Consider the following 17,032-nt stretch of genomic DNA (forward strand, 5'->3'; position numbering starts at 1 on the left):
CTGGGATTGTTTAGTCTGCAGAAGAGAAGAATGAGGGGGGATTTAATAGCTGCTTTCAACTACCTGAAAGGGGGTTCCAAAGAGGATGGCTCTAGACTGTTCTCAATGGTAGCAGATGACAGAACGAGGAGTAATGGTCTCAAGTTGCAGTGGGGGAGGTTTAGATTGGATATTAGGAAAAAACTTTTTCACTAGGAGGGTGGTGAAACACTGGAATGCGTTACCTAGGGAGGAGGTAGAATCTCCTTCCTTAGAGGTTTTTAAGGTCAGGCTTGACAAAGCCCTGGCTGGGATGATTTAACTGGGAATTGGTCCTGCTTCGAGCAGGGGGTTGGACTAGATGACCTTCTGGGGTCCCTTCCAACCCTGATATTCTATGATTCTATCTCCCCACTTCCTCCAGCAGGTGAGTGCTCTAACCACGGGGCTATGCAATCATTCTCACACACTTTCCCTAGGCCAATAACTACCCATTGTCTTTCATAGTGCTAATTCATAGTCATTCATAATGATAATGACTAGTCATTGGGACAAAAAGAGAGTGTGAGAATGACTGTATAGCCCATGTTAGGACACACACACGGGAGGCCCACATTCAATTCCTTGTGCCAATAAATATTTAATTATTTATACAAAGTGAAACAGCTTCAATAGCAGAAATTGAAAGATGCCTCCCTCCACCCCTAAACACACCTCAGAGTAGCCCATGGCCCAGTGGTCAGAGTGCTCTTTTGAAAATCGGGATTCTCTACAGAAGAATTCTCTACATCCTTTGCTTGTTCTTAAAAAAATTCTTATCAGCTTTAAAATATCCAGTGGAAGTTCTGTGTAGCTTAGAAGTGAGATTGCTCAATAGACATGTGGGAGTGTGAGTGGCTTCCAAACAAAGCTGTGTCTCTTTAAATCAGAAGGTAACTTAGTAGAGAGGGGTGTGTTCTCGCTCTCAGCAACTCCCCGGCAGGTAGTATCTGTTTCTGAGACACAGCCAGGTGCCTGCCTCAACTAAATGTTGTAACCATCCACCTCTCTCCCAAACTGACATTTTCTGAAGGAGCATCCATCTCCCACTCAGATCATCCTGTCCTCCTGGAATGAAGAAGTAGAGAGTCATTCACAAAGAAACATCACAGGAAGAAGGGGATAGAACAGCAGGTCTGAGTTCAGCTGACGAGGAGAACACAGGACAATGGGGATGTTCCTGCCTGGGGATCATGGGCTGCTCCTTGGGCTCTGGAACTCTCTGTTGCACAGATTTCAGACTGAAAAATCCTGGACCAGGCGCCTGGATGAAATCAGTTTGCTGCAGCAGAAAAGGTTAGTCCCAGCCTGGCAGCTCCCTCCTACTTCTTCTTCAATCCCTTCTCTCTCATGTCGTTTCTCCTGGGGCTCTTCCTGCAACAGGTAAATGGAGAGTGGGCTCTGAGTAGTTGCTTATGTCCTGGCTACCTCCCCTGCAGACAGGTGATCCTGTCATTTTACATTCCCAAGGCAACTGTGCAAAACACTGTAACTAGATCCCCAAGGGAAAAGCTACTTGTAGTTTTCACCTGCTTTCTGCACCTGGCTGGGATGAAAAACATAATCTCTGTCTCCAGCCAGCAGAGAAGCACTTCTGTCTTTTCTGGAGGAAAGAGGCACTTTTTCCTGTGTTTCTGGCTTTAGGACAACTATGCCTCTTGAGCTGCTACAGACACCAGCCAACAAATTTTAAATAAATCTACCACACCCAGGTGCACCCTGATCTTAGAAGTGGGACTGGTCCAGTCAGGGAGGAAAAGAAGAGTTTGATGGGGATCCTGTGCCAGCTGTGATGTTCTGTGGCAGGGGTGGGCAAACTTTTTGGCCTAAGGGCCGCATCGGGTTTCGGAAATTGTATGGAGGGTCGGCTGGGAAGGCTATGCCTCCCCAAACAGCCAGGCATGGCCTGGCCCCTCCCCCCTATCCCTTCCCCTCGCTTCTCACCCCTTGACAGCCCCCTCCCTCAGGAATCCTCCCCCATCCAACCCCCCCCTGTTCCCTGACAGCCCCCCTGGTACCTCTGCCCTATCCACTAATACTGTTATAATAAATCAATGGGATACCATCTGCTGTAATGATGCACTCAGTTTTGGTTATCTTATATAAAAAAGGAGATAGAAAATGAGGGGGCTCTGAGATGGGTGACAAAAATTATTTAAAGGCATAAAGAGACTTGGTAAAGACTGAAAAGATCAAAATTGTTGAGTGTAGAGATGAGAGGTGTAAAAGGAGATGTGAAAGCGGTTTACAACACAATGAATGGGATAGAGCAGGTAAATTTGATAGTCCTGTTTATCCTTTCTCATAATACAAGAACAAAGAGATGTTCAATAAAATTGAAAAGCAATACATTTAAAACTGATTAACGGAAGTAGTTTTTTGAGCAATACATAATAAACTAGTGGAACTTGTTGCCGCTAGGTGTGACTGAGACAAAGAGTGTGGCATGATCCAAAAAAAGAATTAGACACGTCCATGAATAATGAGAACAAGAGGTATAAATAATGTGCAAGAGGTATAAACCCTCATGCTTTACATAATAAGCCAACCACTAAGTCCAGATCCTCTAATGTGTTTAGGCACCTAACTCCATGAAATAGCTTTGAAGATCTGGGCATAGTTGCCTGAGATTCAAAAGATACCTGTCCTAAGGACATGTTCATACTGAATGGGCCTCTTCCACCTTCCTTTGAAGAATGTGGTATTGGCTACAGCCAATGACAGAATACTGGACTGGGTGCACCACTGTTGTGATCCAGTATGGTGATGGCTAGGTTACTGTAGTTTCATACAGTAAGACAACTATAGTGCCATTCAGTGTGGCTTAGAGAAGTGAGTGCAGGCCTAAGAGTCAGGTAATCCTGACTTCTTATCCTGGATTTACCTACCTTAGTTTCCCCATCTGTACACTGGGGATAATAATATTTATCCACCTCCCTGCCAGAGGTATTGGGAGGAAAGGAAAATTAATTAATTAATGTTTGCAAAGAGCTTTGAATAAATAAAGTGCAGTAAAAGGTGCTGAGTATTATCATACAGTAAATCTGAAATATTTATAAATATGAGTTGGATGCCTTTCCAATTGTATTATTTCATTCCATTACAATCTGTACATCATGCACACATTCTTGATACACGAACAGCCACATGCCTGCAGTGGGATGTATGTACCTCATATTGTGTCAGCCCTGAGTGGTGATCTGGAAATCAAAAAGGTGACTCAGTGCCTAGGGGAATTGGAATTTCATGTAGAACTGTCTGGCGCGTTCTTCTGAATGATCATATAGATTGGTAGCTGCGGAATGCAGTATGGTGCACTCAGCCATGTTGCTGGCCTGTTAACATAGCAGTGATGATTGTGAACCACTCAGATGTGATTGATGTTTAAGAGTTGTGTTTTAAGATATCTTTATCTTTATCTCAGGTTTTATTATACAACTCAACCAGCCTAGAGCCATTTTATTTTTACGGGCTAAATTCTAACCTCAGTGACACTATCCAACCTCAAAAAGAAAAGGAGTACTTGTGGCACCTTAGAGACTAAGCTCTGATGAAGTGAGCTGTAGCTCACGAAAGCTTATGCTCAAATAAATTTGTTAGTTTCTAAGGTGCCACAAGTATTCCTGTTCTTTTTGCGAATACAGACTAACATGGCTGCTACTCTGAAACATATCCAACCTCAGTGAGATTATATGGGTGTAAATGAGGCTAAAACTTGGCCCTGTGGCCCAAAGTCACCCCTGGTGTAAAGTCACTTCAGCTGAATAAGAACAGGGATGAATTAGGTGCTGTGGAGCTCCTTTTCAGAGGTATTGACTGCTCCTGGCTCCCATTGACTTTAAGTGGTGTTGACAAAAGTCAGTAATTTGGCAAATCATCAGGCCCTATGGGTTTATCTCTTACCAGAACAGCAATCTGATGGGTCATGCAGGATAAATCTTTTCACTTACTGAAATATTTCTGGTAAAACTTTGCAGTAACATCTCACCAGTATTGCTCTGGAAGAGGCCTGTGCCTCATGCTGATGTTAGGCTGGGGCCCTTAAACAAGAACAAACTCTTCAATGGCCTTAAGCCAACTGCAACACTGTTTTGGGTTGTTGTTTTTTTAAGTCAGCAGTTACCATAAAGACATTTTGTACCTTCAGCTGTTCTTTTTGTTAGTAAGAATAATCTGATTAGATATGTCAAGCTGGATCTCAAACGCATTTACTACACTCTATTAGGGCATCACTATACAGGTGCTTATAAAAGACCCTGTCTGTTGGGGCAAAATTCTATGTTTTAAAGAAATCATAGACACTAGATATGAAAATATCTTTTATCTCATATAGTTAAAGCTAAGATTTTGTCACAGATATTTTTAGTAAAAGTCAGGGACAGGTCACAGGCAATGAAGAAAAATTCACAGAAGCCGTGACCTGTCTGTGACTTTTACAAAAAATATCTGTGACAAAATGGGTGTCTGCAGGTCCCCACACTGGCTGCTCTGGGGCAGCTGCACGTCAGCTAGGAGCTGCAGGGGCCCCCACTGCAGGTTGGGTATCGGAGCTTGAGGGTTCCCTGCCACCTACAGCTGGAAGCTGCAGGCCCAAGCCACCTGCAGCAGCTTACAGCTCAAGGGGTTCCCCCACCGCCCATGATGGCCAGGAGCTGTGGGGTGCTTCTGCCCCCTGTGGCAGCCGGGAGCTCAGGGGTTCCCCTGCCATCTGCGGCATTGGGAGCTCCAGGGTTCCCCATCACCCGCAGCTCCAGGGGCCCCCACCACTCACTGCAGTTGGGAGCTCAGGGGTTCCCCTGCCGCCCACGGCATTTGGGAGCTGCAGGATGCCACCACCACCTGAGGCTGCTTGGAGCTCTGGGGGCCGCCAGAGGTGGTGGGGGTGCCCAGGAGCTCCCTGCCCCTGTGGATGGCAGGGGACCCTGCAGCTCCTGACCACCGCAGGCTGAAGTCATGGCGGTTGCTGGAACTCACCAATTCTGTGACTTCCACGATCTCCGTGACTAAATTGTAGCCTTACATATAGCCCATCAACCTGCCAATACGGAAGTGTTCTTAGCAGTACACGTCTCAAAGCATTCAGCATATGGGATGGTTAATACTGAGATCTATTAGGCTGTGGATGGTCTTCCAAGTGGAGTTGTGGAAGGCCTTTCTCTTAAGTCCTTTTAAATTGGACTGTATAATATACTGCCAGGGCCGGCTACAGGCACCAGCTTTCCAAGCAGGTACTTGAGGCAGCATTCAGAATGGGGAGGCAGTCTGTGTCCCGCGGTGGCAATGCGGCGGCGGCAATTCAGCGGCGACTGCTTGGGGCGGCAAAATTGGTAGAGCCGCCCCTGTACACTGCCATCCAGCTGTACTGTATTATAAGGAATAACCCTGAACTGGTCTGGTGAGGAAAAAACAAGATGTACCTTAATGGGAACTTTCCATCTCTGCATAATTTTTATGATGAAGATAATGGGTTGTTAGTGCTATTTTTGTAATGTTCCTTTTTATACTTCCCCCCCATTGAAATTATTTTCAAATAGGATGGATCTGAAGTAATAAACAAAGGTCATGCTGGTTTTAAGCTATATATGCAACCACTCTGAGGATTGTACTGATTTCTACCAGATCCCATGTTGAAGGATCTCTGCTAATGATGAGTAAATACCTAAAAAGTTCTGCTTGCTTAGGAGAACAACCCCAAAGTTTGAATGTTTGGCTTAACCTTCTTGGGGCTGCAAACCAGATGGAGAAATTTCAGGAGAGAACATCCTTGCCCTCAAGAATTCAAGAGAGGCAGCGCTGTCTAGTACTTAGTGTAGGACACTGAGAGCCAGGAAACCGGGGTTCTTTTTTCACTCTGTCACTGACTGTCTGTGAGACCTTCAGCTCATCCTTTCACTTCTCCATGCCTCAGTTTCCCAATTTGTATAATAGCAATAATAGTAGCCCCTTTTTGTAAAGTGCTTTGAGATCCTCAGCTGAAAGGAGCTATAGGAATATGTAATTTGTCACTTCCCACTTCATGTCAAACTAAAACCACCTTGATAACAGTTTGTTTTAGGTTGGCTTTAACATTTAGGCCTGGTCTACACACAGAAATTGCACCAATTTAACTTTGCTGTTTTCTAAATTGATTTAGCTAAATTGGTGCAATTTGAAAAGGAGTACTTGTGGCACCTTAGAGACTAACCAATTTATTTGAGCATAAGCTTTCGTGAGCTACAGTTCACTTCATCGGATGCATACTGTGGAAAGTATAGAAGATCTTTTTATACAGACAAAGCATGAAAAAATGGTGCAATTTCTGTGTGGAGAGAAGCTCTTACAGTACCAGCTAGGATCCAGAAGCATGGAAGCAGCCACAGTGAAAATACAGAACTAATATGGGGGAATGTATCAGCCTTTACAGTCCACTTAAAAATTAAGTAGCACATAATGTCTTCTCCAAGAACATTTGAATAGGACAGGAAAAGTAGTTATGGAAAGTACTTGGGTAGTAGTTACTGTCAAGTCTCCTGCATCTTTGTATGTGCATAGCACCTGTCATCCAAGGATCTCAGAGCACTTTATAAACACTAACAAATTAAACTTCACAACACCTCTATGAGCAGCATATCATTATTTCCATTTTACAGATGAAAAAACTGAGCCACAGCAGGACTAACTTTGGCAGTCTGAGTAGGAATCCTAGGGCCTGGGATTCCCTTTTAATATGTATTCCCTTTTGACAACAACAATGATCCAACCTTCAAAATACAGATTGGGGGAAGTGGAAAGGCCGTGTGAAATGGGGACAATATTGGACATGCAAGGAGGGGCACAGTAGATGATTCATAGATTACAAGGCCAGAAGGGAATCTAGATTGTATAACACAGGCTATAGAACTTCTCCCAAATGATTCCTAGAGCTTAGTTTTTAGAAGAAAACATCCAATGTTGATTTAAAAGTTGTCAGTGATGGAGAATCCCCCAGACCCATGGTAAGTTGTTCTAATGGTTAATTACTCTTGCTTTTAGTAAATTGCACTTTACTTCCAGTCTGAATTTGTCTAGTTTCAACTTCCAGGCATTGGATCACGTTATACCTGTCTATGCTTGATTGAAAAGCCCATTATAAATATTTATTCCCCATATAGATACTTACAGACTGCAATCAAGTCACCCCTTAAACTTCTGTTTGTTAAGCTAAATAGATTGAGCTCTTTGAGTTTTATAAGGCAAGTTTTCTAATCCCTTAATCATTCTTGTGGCTCATCTCTGAACCCTCTCCAATTTATCAACATCCTTCTTGAACTATGGGCACCAGAACTGTACACATTATTCCAGTAGCCGATGTACCAGTGCCAAATACAGAGGTAAAATAACCTTTCTACTCCTACTCAAGATTCCCGTTTATGCAACCCAAGATTGTATTAGCTCTTTTGGCCACAGCGACACACTGTGAGCTCATGTTCAGCTGATTATCCACCCCGCCCCCAAATCTTTTCCAGAGTCGCTGCTTTCTAGGATAGAGTCCCCCATTCCGTAATTATGGCCTACATTCTTTGTTCCTAGATGTATACATTTATTTGTATTAAAACATGTATTGTTTGTTTCAGAGTAGCAGCCGTGTTAGTCTGTAGCCGCAAAAAGAAAAGGAGGACTTGTGGCACCTTAGAGACTAACCAATTTATGTATTTATTGCATTTAGTTTACCAAGTGGTCCAGATTGCTCTGAATCAGTGGCCTGTCCTCTTCATTATTTACCACTCCCCCAATTTTTGTGTCATCTGCAACCTTTATTGGGGATGATCTTATGTTTTCTTCCAGATCATTGATAAAAATGTTAAATAACGTTGGGCCAAGAACAGATCCATGTGGGACTCCGTTGGAAACACACCTGCTTAATGACAATTCCCAGTTTACAGTTACGTTTTGAGACCTATAAGTTAGCTAGCTTTTCGTGTGTTTAACGTGTGCCATGTTAGTTCGATATCATTCTAGTTTTTTAATCAGAAGGTCATGAAGTACCAAGTCAAATGCCTTACAGAAGTCTAAGTATATTACATCAACACTATTACCTTTATCAACCAAACCTGTAATCTTATTTAAAAAATCAAGTTAGTTTGACAGGAACTATTTTCCATAAACCCTTGTTGACTGGCATTACAGTAGAACCTCAGCGTTATGAATATCAGAATTATGACTGACTGGTCAACCACGCACCTCATTTGGAACAAGAAGTATGCAATCAGACAGCAGTGACAGAAAAAAAAAAGAAAAAAAAAGAAAAAAAAAAGAAAAGAAAAGCAAATACTGTGTTAAATGTAAACTACTAAAATATAGGGAAAGTTTAAAAAAGATTTGACAAGGTAAGGAAACTGTTTCTGTTCCATTTAAATTAAAATGGTTAAAAGCAGCATTTTTCTTTTGCATAGTAAAGTTTCAAAGCTGTATTAAATCAATGTTCACTTGTAAACTTTTGAAAGAATAACCATAACATTTTATTCAGAGTTATGAATAACCTCCGTTCCCGAGGTGTTTGTAACTCTGAAGTTCAACGAAAGCTCATGCTCTAATAAATTGGTTAGTCTCTAAGGTGCCACAAGTCCTCCTTTTCTTTTTGCGAATACAGACTAACACGGCTGTTACTCTGAAACCTGTAATTACATTGTGGCACCTTAGAGACTAACCAATTTATTTGAGCATGAGCTTTAGCTCACGAAAGCTCATGCTCAAATAAATTGGTTAGTCTCTAAGGTGCCACAAGTACTCCTTTTCTTTTTGCGAATACAGACTAACACGGCTGTTACTCTGAAACCTGTAATTACATTGCCCTCCTTTAACTCTTTCTTATTGAGTCCCATGTCAGCCACTGCATTACCTTGCCCAGTATTAATGTCAGGCTGACAGGCCTATAATTAACTAGGTCATCCCTGTTACCCTTTTTAAAAATTGGCACAACATTAGCTTTCTTTCAGTCTGCTGGAACTTACCCAGTGCTCCAAGACTTATTGAAAATGAATGTTAACAGCCAGTGAGTTCCTCAGCCAGATTTTTTAAAACTCTTGTATGCAGTTATCTGGACCTGCTGATTTTAAAATGTCTAACACTTTAGGAGGAGATGGTATGATGGGATAATATGATTTTGGCAATTGATTGATCTTTAAATATTCATGGTAAATAGGCCCAATGGCATGTGATGGGATGTTAGATGGGGTGGGATCTGAGTTACTACAGAGAATTCTTTCCTGGGTGTCTGGCTGGTGAATCTTGCCCATATGCTCAGGGTTCAGCTGATCACCATATTTGGGGTCGGGAAGGAATTTTCCTCCAGGGCAGATTGGAAGAGGCCCTGGAGGTTTCTTGCCTTCCTCTGGAGCATGGGGCACGGGTCACTTGCTGGAGGATTCTCTGCTCCTTGAAGTCTTTAAGCCACGATTTGAGGACTTCAATAGCTCAGACATAGGTGAGGTTTTTCACAGGAGTGGGTGGGTGAGATTCTGTGGCCTTCGTTGTGCAGGAGGTCGGACCAGATGACCATAAAGGTCCCTTCTGACCTTACTATCTATGAATCTGTGAACATTAGTAGTTTCTGTGTAACATCCTCCAGAGATACCAGTGGAATGGAAAGAGTGTTATCATCACCATAAAATGAAATTATATCATCTGTTTTTCCCCAAGTACAGAATAGAAATATTTATTGAACATTTCTCTCTCTTCTGCATTATTATTGATAATTCTACCATTTCTATCTAGCAATGGACCAATACCATTGTCAGGATTGTTTTTGTTCCTAATATATTTTAAAAAACTCCTTATTGATATCCTTAGCTCTTGGCCATAGATTTCTCCTTGAGCCACTTTGTTTCCCTCATCAGTTTCCTACAATTCCTAACTTCTGATTTATATTCATTACTATGCGCTTATATAGCTGCCTTAAATCAGCATGGCCTTCTTCACTCAGTTGTGGGATTGTGGCTTTTGGGCATCTAGTAAGGTGTTCTTAAATGATTCCACATTATTACATTTTTCTGATTAAATTCTTCCTCACAACTGATTTAGCTCATAATTATTTTCAGCTTTGTGGAACTGGCCCTATTAAAATACCAAGTATATATATTATTGGTCTGGACTTTATTCTGCTTGTGCATTGCAAATGTATAAACACCTTAGATGGTAACAAAATTTCCTGCAAGGGGATATAGGAGTTCAGAGCAAGGGGCTGACCTGGGAGTGGTGAATCTCCCAGCCTTGCTACTGAATTACTTCATGACCTTGGTCAGGCCACTTAATCTTGCTGATTCAGTTTTCCCATTGGAAACACTGGAATGCGTTATCTAGGGAGGTGGTAGAATCTCCTTCCTTAGAAGTTTTTAAGGTCAGGCTTGACAAAGCTCTGGCTGGGATGATTTAATTGGGGATTGGTCCTGCTATACTTACCTACATGCCTCCAGCTTCCATCCAGGACACACCACACGATCCATTGTCTACAGCCAAGCTCTAAGATACAACCACATTTGCTCCAATCCCTCAGACAGAGACAAACACCTACAAGATCTCTATCAAGCATTCTTAAAACTACAATACCCACCTGCTGAAGTGAAGAAACAGATTGACAGAGCCAGAAGAGTACCCAGAAGTCACCTGCTAAAGGACAAGCCCAACAAAGAAAATAACAGAACGCCACTTGCTGTCACCTTCAGCCCCCAACTAAAACGTCTCCAGCGCATCATCAAAGATTTACAACCTATCCTGAAAAATGATCCCTCACTCTCACAGATCTTGGGAGACAGACCAGTCCTCACTGATAGACTGCTGCCCCACCTGAAGCAAATACTCACCAGTAACCACACACCACACAACAAAAACACTAACCCAAGAACCTATCCTTGCAACAAAGCCCAATGCCAACTCTGTCCACATATTTATTCAAGTGACACCATCATAAGTCCTAATCATAGAATCATAGAATATCAGGGTTGGAAGGGACCTCAGGAGGTCATCTAGTCCAACCCCCTGCTCAAAGCAGGACCAATCCCCAATTAAATCATCCCAGCCAGGGCTTTGTCAAGCCTGACCTTAAAAACTTCTACAGAAGGAGATTCTACCACCTCCCTAGGTAACGCATTCCAGTGTTTCACCACCCTCCTAGTGAAAAAGATTTTCCTAACATCCAACCTAAACCTCCCCCACTGCAACTTGAGACCATTACTCCTTGTCCTGTCCTCTTCTACCACTGAGAATAGTCTAGAACCATCCTCTTTGGAACCACCTCTCAGGTAGTTGAAAGCAGCTATCAAATCCCCCCTCATTCTTCTCTTCTCCAGACTAAACAATCCCAGTTCCCTCAGCCTCTCCTCATAAGTCATGTGTTCCAGTCCCCTAATCATTTTTGTTGCCCTTTGCTGGACTCTCTCCAATTTATCCACATCCTTCTTGAAGTGTGGGGCCCAAAACTGGACACAGTACTCCAGATGAGGCCTCACCAATGTCGAATAGAGGGGAACGATCATGTCCCTCGATCTGCTGGCTATGCCCCTACTTATACATCCCAAAATGCCATTGGCCTTCTTGGCAATGTGGAAGTATAACATTGTATAAGTATAACGTTGTATAAGGAGACATGCTGGATACATTGTATATGAGAGGGCATGCCAAAACATGTTACAAAGTATCTGAGGGAGCACACGTAGGGACAGTTAGCTTTTGAATGGAGAAGCAATCAAGATAGAGCCAGCACGTCTAAGAAGCAGGCATCAGAATGGAAGGTGTGAAGGGCAATTAGTTAAGTTAACAGGAAGCAGTTCAAGGAGATTGTTAAGGGTGGCAGGTAATTGAAGGTACGTGACTGGTCTCAGGGATCTCGAAGGGTGGTGACTAAAATCTTTTTCTTCTTTTGTCTGTAACTTCTCTGTAACTTGTTCTCCAAAAAACTGTATAAATTAAAAGACACAAGCCCCACTCAGGTGACTCACTTCTAAATGTATTAGCAGAGCATCTTTGCTAATAAAACAGAGTGGTCTGATAAATTGTGAGTCTGAGTCAAACTTTGACAATTTGGAGGTTCCACCGAGATGGCAAGCGGCTTCACTGAGGCTGTGTGATCCCTGACTGCCTTGCAGGATGATCATGGCAGCTGGCGCCTGGACGCTTAGTCCAAGCGATCCTCCACAAGACAGAAGGTACACAGCAGCAGCGCAGTCTACGCCATTGAACTTGTTGGTTCCCACTCTGTTCGGGTAGGGGTCTTTGGATCCAGCTTCTGGAATCAGACGTCTCAGGTAATTATTATTTTTGTGCTTTTACCGGTTTGAGGACTGTCTTGTCTTTGTGTCTATCTGTCTTCCTCGTGGTGTGTGTGTGAATCTGGGAGCCATCTCTGTCCGGAGACTGGCTGACCAAGGGGTCCCCGTCCCCATGGTCTGAATAAGTGGAATCTGCACAGCTGCAGCCGCACCACGCCTTGGGTGTACCCCTGGTGTGAAAGCAAGGGCAGTTGAGGCAGTAGCCTGTGGGCTCCTTTCTGTGTGTTGCACCGGGTACCGCTCTGCTGAGCCCGAATTTCCTTCTTGTGTGAGTGCTGTGTGAAGTCCTCCTGGATGGGTAATCAGAAGTCTAAGGTAGAACAGTTCCCTAAGGGAACTCCAGCTTATTTTATGTATTTTAGGAGGGGTCCAGACTCTTGTAGGTTTCTTGAAAAATGGTCCAAATTAGCTCTAGAGAACCCCAAATTACAGTGGCCACTGTTAGGTTCTTGGGACAAGGATCAAGTGGACGCTTTAAAAAGCAAACTCGTCCTCCCAAAAACCAAATTGGGGAGAGGAGAAGTAGACTGCTTCATGCAGTGGTGGGAAGAGGCAAATAGTAGATGGACGGAGTCAAAACTCACCTCTCTTAAAAATTCTATCAAAAAACTAACAGTTCAATTGGATGCAGTCTCTCCCACCACTAGTCCGAGCGCTCCCCTTTGCCCAGTCCTGTGCAATGATCTGGATCAAACCCGACCCCCACCATACTCCTGCGCAAATAAGAAATCAGAAAAGGAAAAATCTTCAGTGACTACAGATAATGAAAGTGAAGAAGATACCCTCATTGGCCTTGCAGCTCTGCAAAATATTATGAAGAAGAAATCCAAAGCAGACTGCAAATATTCTCTTGACATCTCTTCTTGGAAAGGAGAACCTGATGGGAGGTTAATGAGAGACTCTAATCAAACTGTTGTGGCACCCTTATGAGTCCTTAGGATGAGAGAAAGTGAGTCCATATGGGATTATAAGCCCTAGACTCGTAAGGAACTTTTATCTATAGTTAAAAGTTTTCCCAAACCACAGGAAAACTCTGTCAAATTTGCTGAGGAGTTTCTGTTAATCTGTGAAATCTATGAACCCTCTGAGACAGATCTCCTCCAACTGTGTAAATTGTTAGCTCCTGCCAGTTATTATGAAAAATGGTTGGCTGCCGCAGACTGGCCAGCTGAGGCACGCCACTCAACCATAAAAAGTGCTGGCCCAGATTCGGCATACAGAGACCGGTGTATGGCTCTTTGGAAGCGCCTGCATCAAGCCATTCCCAAAGTGTGGTCTCCTAAAACAAACTGAACAGCAATACGTTGCTGTAAGCAAGGGCAAGGAGAAAGCCCAGGAGACTATAGGTCCCGGCTAACTGATATTTTCCTAAAACATTCAGGAATACAAGAGCCCGATGTAAATGGGCAGGGGGCCTTGGCACATGCATTTGTTGATGGTCTTCTCCCTGGCACAGGCAGCATGTTAAAACGAATAAGTGTGGGATGGGAGACTGAAACCATGGACAAATTGCTGGCAGTAGCAGAGCATTGCCACCGCACTTTAAAAGGAAAGGAGGAACAGTCCTCCCAAAAGTTAATGGTTCTGCAGATACAGCATTATTCAGGACTAAGCAGACCACACCGGGGACAGGGACGGGGTTGCGGAAGGGGGCGGGGGGCTGGATTAACTGGGGTTTGTAACTACTGTAAACAGCCTGGACACTGGAAAAAAGAGTGTCCAAGACGACCTAATAATTGTATGGAAAATGAAGTGAACCTCCCGCTGGTTCCTCCAGCTGATCCCCAACCCTATTTTTCACCCCAACAATGACGGGATGCTGGGGAACCTCACAAAGTTTTAGCTTCCTTATTACCTCTGTCCCCTACTGGAGAATGTGTCCTGACTGTAAATGATCTCTCTCTCCCTTTCCTTGTTGATACTGGAGCTTCTATTTCTACAATCCGCACCACTGACTTGCCTGAGGTTCCCCAGATCTGGAAAATCTGTGTCTGGTGTTGGCATTACAGGGATCCCTACCTGTTTTCCCCTCTCAAAACCTTTGTCCGTTCAGGTCGGTCCCCTCTCTGAGGAGCATGCATTCCTCCTCTCTGATTCCACCCCTGCAAATCTTCTGGGACAGGACTTGCTATGCAAACTTGGCTGTTTTATTTACTGCTCCCCAGATGGTGTCTATCTGCAAATCCCTCAGTCTTCCTTATGTGATTCTGTAGCCTCCCTGCTGTCTGAAACTTCCCTCTCCACTCCGGTCCCTTGCTGTCCCTTAACTCCGTCCCTAGAGCACCTAATCTCTCAGGTTCCTTCCTCCCTATGGCCATCTCACCCATCTGAAGTGGACCGATTAAATACTGACCCAGTTCGGATTACTGTAGACAATTCCAAACCTCTGCCTCGCCTGTCTCAGTATACTTTGAATCCTGAGGCAGAGGCTGGGATTGCTCCAGTTATATCTGCATTAAAAGAACAAGGAATTATTGTCCCTTGTTCCAGCCCCTGTAACACCCCTATCCTCCCAGTTCAAAAGGCTGATGGCAAATCGTGGCGATTTGTTCAAGACCTTCGAGCTATTAACCGTATTGTCATACCTTCTTTTCCAGTGGTTCCTAACCCTGCTACAATACTAGCGTCTATTCCTCCAAATGCAACCCACTTTACTGTTGTAGATTTGTGCTCCGCTTTCTTCTCTGTCCCAGTTCACTCTGAATCCCAGTATCTCTTTGCCTTCTCCTACAAGGGTCAGCAATATACATGGACTACCCTTCCCCAGGGGTATACAGAGAGTCCATCCTATTTTTCTCAAGCCCTAGCCAGGGATCTCGCTGATCTGGTTTTCCCATCAGGATCCACACTGATCCAATATGTGGACGATTTACTCCTGTGCTCCCCCTCTCTGTCTGCCTCAGAAACTGATTCACTAACACTTCTCACAGCCTTAGCAAACAAGGGTCATAAGGCTTCTCACACAAAATTGCAGCTCTGCCAAACCTCTGTCACATACCTAGGCTTCCTTCTCTCCCAGGGCTCCCGTACACTCTCTCCAGTCCGGGTACAAGCCATCCTTAGCTTTCCCCAGCCTTGCTCTCCACGCCAGGTCAGAAAATTCTTAGGCATGACAGGGTTCTGTAGGCAATGGATTCCCCAATATGCTTCTCTGGCTAAACCACTCCAAGAACTCACTCGATCCTCTGTACCTAACCCCATGCCATGGCCACTTGAAGCAAATGCTGCTTTCATTTGCAGCTTTTCATCTGCTTCAGAAATCGCCCGGTGGCTTATTTTTCTGCAACTTTGGACCCTGTAGCCCAGGGTTTACCCCCTTGCCTACGTGCTGTAGCTGCTGCAGCATGCCTGGTCGAGATGTCTGAGTCCCTTGTCCTCCGCTCTCCTCTCACTCTCATGGTTCCCCATTCTGTGGAAACTCTCCTTCTGCAACGCAACACTGCTCACCTCTCCTCTGCTCGCCTCACTAGGTATGAACTTTTGCTGCTTTCAGCCTCACATATCACTATTAAGCGCTGCTCCTGGTTAAACCCTGCTACTCACCTTCCTTTACCTAGTGATGGTGAACCCCATGACTGCCTTACAACTGTCTCCGCTATCACTGTCCCGCGCCCCGACCTTTCAGACGAACCTCTCCCTAACTCTGACCTGGTATTATTCACTGATGGGTCCTGTTATAGAAATGACCAAGGCCACCTTCTTGCAGGGTACGCTGTGGTCTCTCTCTCTGAGACCATAGAAGCTGCGCCCTTACCCTCTGTGACCTCTGCCCAGGTGGCCGAACTGATTGCTCTAACCCGTGCCTGCTTTCTAGCCGAGGAGCTCTCTGCCACTATTTTTACTGATTCTCGGTATGCCTTTGGGGTTGTGCATGACTTTGGCACCCTCTGGCAGGCTCAAGGTTTTCTTACCTCTACTGGTACCCCTATCAAGAATGGCCCCTACATTGCCGCCCTCCTGTATGCAGTTTTACTACCATCTGCCTTGGCAATTGTTAAGTGTACTGGCCACTCAGCGGCAGACACCGAGGTGGCAAAAGGTAATGCACTTGCTGATGCTGATGCAAAACATGCTACCACTATAAAACCTTCACCAGAAGCGTTTCTTGGTCCCCTCTCTGTCTCTGTAACGCCACCATCCCTGTCTCATCTCGCTCAGCTCCAGGATTCTGCCCCAGAAACAGAGAAAGACTGCTGAAGTGCTTTGGGTTGCTCTTTGCATTCTGATTCCCTTTGGCGATCGCGCACCGGTACCTTTGTAGCCCCCCTCTCACTCTACCTGTCTCTAGCCACCCTGCTACATGGTGTTTCACATGTCAGCAAGGAGGGGATGGTCTCTGCTATGAGTAAGGCGGGGTGGTGGGCTCCCCATTTCAGCTCCTTTGCAACCCGCCACTGTGCCGCTTGTGTTACTTGTCAAAGCCACAATGTAGGCAAATCTGTAAAAGTAACACAAGGGTTCCGGGGTTTGCCTCAAGCACCTTTCCTACACTGGCAACTTGATTTTGTACAAATGCCAAAGTGTCAGAAATATGAATTCATTTTAGTTATAATATGTCTGTTTTCGGGTTGGATTGAAGCCTTTCCCTGTCGCAAAGCTGATTCATTGTCCGTTGCAAAATGTCTGTTAAACCACATTATCCCTACCAAGAGAATTCCTGCCACTTTGTCTAGTGACCAGGGAACACATTTTACTGGAAAAATTGTTCAACATCTAAACCAGGTATTACATGT

Source organism: Lepidochelys olivacea (genome assembly GCF_965140295.1).
Source record: "Lepidochelys olivacea isolate rLepOli2 genome assembly, chromosome: 1".
Taxonomy (NCBI): Eukaryota; Metazoa; Chordata; order Testudines; family Cheloniidae; genus Lepidochelys; species Lepidochelys olivacea.